Consider the following 6,007-nt stretch of genomic DNA (forward strand, 5'->3'; position numbering starts at 1 on the left):
CATAGAATATCAGGGTTGGAAGGGACCTCAGGAGGTCATCTAGTCCAACCCCTTGCTCAAAGCAGGACCAATCCGCAGACAGATTTTTGCCCCAGATCCCTAAATGGCCCCCTCAAGGATTGACCTCACAACCCTGGATTTCGCAGACCAATGCTCAAATCACTGTGTAACATATGAGTAAGATAAAGGAGCAGAAATACTGATCCTAAATTTTACACTCAGGGTGAACTTCCACTGAAGTCCCTCCTGATGTCATAATATTGCTGTAAGAATCATTGGTTTTTGTGGATACAATTGTCATATGACAAAATGAGGGGTATGACTTCATCTGGAGAACAAGATAATTCTACAGAATGAAAAATCATGTTTTCCTCCAAATGCCATTGGTTTCCTAGGCCTTGTCTACACAGGGAATTTTTGCACTGATGTAGTAACACCCTTGCTAGCCCCTAGCACAGAAGCACTGCATCAGCCTAAAAAACGATTGCACCAGTGTGACTTACCTCAGTGATTGGCCAGGTTACATTGCACTCGTACATGTCACTTCTTAGAGCTAGAGGTTGGCATTGATGTAGCTGCTCCAGTGCAAAACCCACCAGTATGGACAAGACTTAAACAGTAAATAATGTAAAAAGGAAGACTTGCTGTACAGATAGAATTTTCTAAATAGATTTGTTTGGGAGAGTTTACAGTAAGTAATCAGCAGATCTTTAAATTATATTCATTTAATTGGGACTTCATTATTTAAGTGAGCTCTTTCTTGGTGACTTTGACTCCTGTACCGTACCATGAGAAGCCTTCATGTTAAGAGACACTAAGAAGGTTTACTGCTCTACTGTGGTACCTGTACATGTTCAGAATCAACCAGACCCAGCAGGCATGGCCTTCCCTGTTGGATGGTTTAGAATAAACCTGCAGGATGTCTGCTCTGCAGCAGCAGCAGCATGTCTGAAAGCAGCACTTTGTCAATCATTGCCTGGAGGAACAGTTTTCCAAAGAACCAACTCAGCAGAACAGGAGGCACCAGTGGACTAGAAACTTTACTAGACGCAATTGCAGTGAGAGAATTTTAAAATCAGTGAAGACTTTTAAAGCTGGGTATGGCAGAAATAGGACAAAACAGATTATGAAAAGGCAAAAGAGGAGGAAAGGAAAGGCATAGAGAAAGGAATCCATTTTCATCTTTTCCTCTTATTATCTTTTCCTTTTTCTTTTCTCTCATCACTCCTATTTTCTATAGAAGCAGCATGAACTAAAGCAAAACAATGAAGCGGTGCCTGTATTTCCCTCCCACACACCAGTTTTGCCTGGCAAAATGTTGGCAGGTACCACACACAGCCCTTCCCCATGTGAGCCGGAAGAGCTAAAATGTCAACCAGGCTGATATGAAAAACTCATGGCAGCTGATAAGAGACAAAAGTCACCACTCCACTTCTGCTTGTAGGAGTCATAGCAGCCAATGGAGCTTTTCTCTTATTGCAGCAAATCTTGCTTCACATATCTCAGCTTAACTTTTTAAAATGTCTCTTCACTAATAATATGCAGTGGTGTTGTAGTCATGTTGGTTCCAGGACATTAGAAAGACAAGGTGGGTGAGGTAATGTCTTTTATTGGACCAACTTCTGGGTGGCGAGAGAGACAGGCTTTCAAGCTTACACAGGGGTCTTCTTCAGGTCTGAGAAACTTAGATCTGGTCTACACTACAGACCTATATTGGTATAACTATGTCGCTTCTCCCACGGACAGCTACCTCCTCTTGCGGAGGTGGATTAATTACACTGACAGGAGATCTCGCTCCCCTCGGTTTAGAATGTCTTCATTAAAGTGCTACAGCGGTGCAGCTGCATCCATTCAGCTGTGCCGATGCAGCATTTTAAGTATAGAGTTGCCTTTAATCAGAGTGTCACAGCTAAATACAAGGTGAAACAAATTGTTTAGCATAAGTATTTAACCCACATTTCAAGAGACCATTTAAGATGAAGCGGCCAGTTAACACCTCTCTATAGGGGAAAAGAAAGGGGGAAAAAGCTGAGACAGGGTGAGTTTAGTGGATTATAGCTTGTTGTAATAAACCATAAATCCAGTTTCTGTTCAGTCCATGATTTTTAGTGTCTACAAAAGTTATGAATTTAAGCTCCCAGGTGTTGTGCAGGTTTCCTTTGAGGATGAGGACTGATAGGTCAGATATAGAGTGATCACTTTGTGAAAGATGTTCACCCACAAGTGACATGGTGTTTGTCTTTTATCATTTTTCTGTGTGAGTTCATTCAAGAGCATAGTGATTGTCAGGTTTCACTCACATCATTGTTATTGTGGCATTTAGTGAACTGGATGAAGTACACCACCTGTGATAGGCTTGTGTAGGATTAATGGATCTTGAAAGGTGTGTTGGTGAAGGGTGTTGATCATTACAGCAGGGGAGATATGTTTGCAAGTTTTGCATTTGTTGTTCTGGCAGGATCTGGTGCTGCTTTGAATTGATGTATCCTGATCTGTGAGCAGTTTACTTCTGATGAGGAGCTTGAAGAGGTTGGGTAGTTGTTTGAAGGCCAAAAGAGGGGTATCAGGAAAGATTTCTTTCAGAATGGGGTCCCTATCAAATATGGGTTGTAACTGCTTACTGGTATCCTGTATGGGTTCCAGTGTGGGGTTAACAACTAGGGGTGTGCGGTTGGAAGGGGGCTTATTTCCATATTGAAGCAGGTTCTCTTGGGGTATTTGGGATGCTTGTTCCATGATGTGATCTATTCTTCTGATGGAGTGACACTGTGACACCAGACCTGAAGAAGAGCTCTGTGTAAGCTTGGAAGGTGGTCTTTCTCAGCAACAGAAGTTGGTCCAATAAAAGATATCACCTTATCCACTTTGTCTTCACTAAGAGTCCATCGTGCAAGTGTCAGTACACAACTTCATTGTCCCAGGAGCACAGCAGAGATGGAATGGTGACCTAAGAGTCACAGATTCTGCTTCTATTGCACTTTTATTTTGGGGGAGGAGGAAAAGGGGGTAAGGGTAACCTGCACTAGTCCTAGCTCTATACCTTGTGATGCTTACTTCCTTTCTGTGCTGACTTCTGGATGTGACATTGAAAATGTAAAGTTGAGGCTCCACTCACTCCTCACACTTGCCTGCCCACTCCCTACCCATCTGCATAGGAGTAGCCTGGCTGTAGCTGCCCTCCATTCTGTGCTGTTACCTATGGCATGGTGTGATGGGGTGTACCAGACCCTTTGAGGCCCCCTGCTGGAGTCCTCAGCATCCTATCACACCCTACCCCAGGAAAGGAGCAGTGAAGGTGGGTCCTCCAGGCCTGCCCAGAAAGTAGCCAATCAGGGAAAAGCAAGCTCAGATAAATGGAGTTGCAGGAGCTAAGCAGCTCAGTTGCTGGCTGGGACAAGAAGGGTGAGGGAGGGCTGGAAGGCTGTGAAACTCACCAGGCAAGGAGGCTTGGGAGAGACCTTGTTCAGGCAGAGAATAGACCAAGGGCTGTAACCTAACGAAAAGGGCAAAGAAGAAAGGGTTATGTAGGAAGTGGCTAAAGGAAGTAGCAGCAACTATTGAAGAAAGCACCATATGGCTGCTATGTGTAGGGTCTCTGGATTGGGAATCGGAGTAGTACTGTCAGAGTAGCCAAAGCCCTGAGAAGAGAACAAGTTTTGTTTAGAAGCCCAAGAAAGGGGCTAAAATTTAAAGTGCTCAAGGGTGGGGCTGAAGACCCTGCACAGGGCAAACCTTTTTTTGAACTTTATTATCTCTGGAAGGGACTGAGTTTGAAGGAGTGATGTGGCTGGAGAGCTGGGGCAATAAGAATTGATGAAGGCAAGGAGTCCTCAAGGAGAGAGCTCTATGGGGTACTGCTCTGTACTAGGGCAGGCACTGACTTAAAGCTAGCCCAGAAGGGGCTGAGGCCTGAGCCCAGAGACAGGGCTAAAGACATTGCCAAGGGCACAGGGTTGGTCCTGTTGGACGTTTTACCCTGGAAGGGGTTCATTCATGTGACTGACTGCATATGACCTGGCTGGAGGGCTGGGCCACTGAAGACTCACCTGAGGAGGTAACAGCTGACAGTTCTCAGAATAGAGAGAGAGAAATAGTGGGGTCCCCCAGGGGTCTGTACTGAGCCCAGTCCTATTCAACATATTCATAAGTGATCTGGAAAAAGGGGTAAACAGTGAGGTGGCAAAATTTACAGATGATACAAAGCTACTCAAGATAGTTAAGTCCCAGGCAGACTGCGAAGAGCTACAAAAGGCTCTCTCAAAACTGGAAATTCAATGTTGATAAATGCAAAATAATGCAAATTGGAAAACATAATCCCAACTATACATATAAAATGATGGGGCCTAAAATAGCTGTTACCACTCAAGAAAGAGATCTTGGAGTCATTGTGGATAGTTCTCTGAAAACATCCACTCAATGTGCAGCAGCAGTCAAAAAAGCAAACAGAATGTTGGGAATCATTAAGAAAGGGATAGATAATACTACAGAAAATATCATATTGCCTCTATAAATCCATGATATGCCCACATCTTGAATACTGTGTGCAGATGTGGTAGCCCCATCTCAAAAAAGATATATTGGAATTGGAAAAGGTTCAGAAAAGGGCAACAAAAATGATTAGGGGTATGGAATGGCTGCCATATGAGGAGAGATTAGTAAGTAATGGGTTTCAGTCTGGAAAAGAGATGGCTAAGGGTGGATATGATAGAGGTTTATAAAATCATCAGGTGTGGAGAAAGTAAATAAGTGTTATTTACTCCTTCTCATAACACAAGAACTAGGGGTCACCAAATGAAATCAATAGGCAACAGATTTAAAACAAACAAAAGGAAGTATTTTTTTCCACATAACTTGCAGTCAACCTGTGGCACTCCTTGCCAGAAGATGTTGTGAAGGCCAAGAGTATAACAGGATTCAAAAAAGAACTAGATAAGTTCATTGAGGATAGGTCCATAAATGGCTATTAGTCAGGATGGACAGGGATGGTGTCCTTAGCCTCTGTTTGCCAGAAGCTGGGAATGGGCAACAGGGGATGGATCACTCGATGATTACCTGTTCTGCTCATTCCCTCTGGGGCACCTGGCATTTACCATTGTCGGAAGACAGGACACTGGGCTAGATGGGACCTTTGATCTGACCTAATATTGCTGTTCTTATGACAGGAGGTTCTGGAAGCAGGCAGAGAGAGAGAGTGCAGGTTTGCACCCAACTGACAGGAGGTGCTCACGAAATGTGAGTGTCCCTTGTCACACATGGGTAGTCTGTGCAGGAGATTAAGAGTGATCTTTCATGCCTGTTTATTTCCTGTTGTGGGCACATAGCCAAAGTCACAATCATGCACTAATCCCCTACCATTGATGAGTTTAGGCAATGAAGAACAAGAAACTGTACTTGTGTCTATACAGTCTCTCACTCTCTTTTAGCTTGTACCTCCTTGAAGAAAATGCATTCTTTGGTAGACAGCATGTATGAAAAATAAATCCAATCTCAAACTGAATTGAATTTTTCCCACTGAGCTTGCGGGAAGATGTGAAGTCAATGGGAGCTGAGGTCAATCAGTACCTTACAAGCTCAGACCCTTAGTGAAGGTCTGAAACATTTATATCCTTCTGTTGATGTGAAATTTATTTATTTAGGGCCTGATCCTCTCCAATTCTTGTCAATTGTAGTTTTAGCACTGACTTCAGTGAGAGCTGGGTTGGGCCATTGCTTTATAAGTTGGGTCAGGAACTTCTCTTATATAGCTTTATTTCCCAGGGCCGCCCAGAGGATTCCGGGGGCCCAGGGTCTTCGGCGGCGGGGGGCCCTTCCGTTCCGGACCCGCCGCCGAAGTGCCCCGAAGACCGCGGCGGGGGCCCCCCGCCGCTGAATTACTGCCGAAGTGGGACCCGCCGCCGAAGCGCAGCCCGGTCTTCAGCAGTAATTCGGCGGCGGGGGTCCCCGCCGCGGGTCTTCGGGGCACTTCGGCGGCGGGTCCGGAATGGAAGGGCCCCCCGCCGCCGAATTA

This window comes from Mauremys reevesii, linkage group 3 (assembly GCF_016161935.1).
Source record: "Mauremys reevesii isolate NIE-2019 linkage group 3, ASM1616193v1, whole genome shotgun sequence".
Classification (NCBI taxonomy): Eukaryota; Metazoa; Chordata; order Testudines; family Geoemydidae; genus Mauremys; species Mauremys reevesii.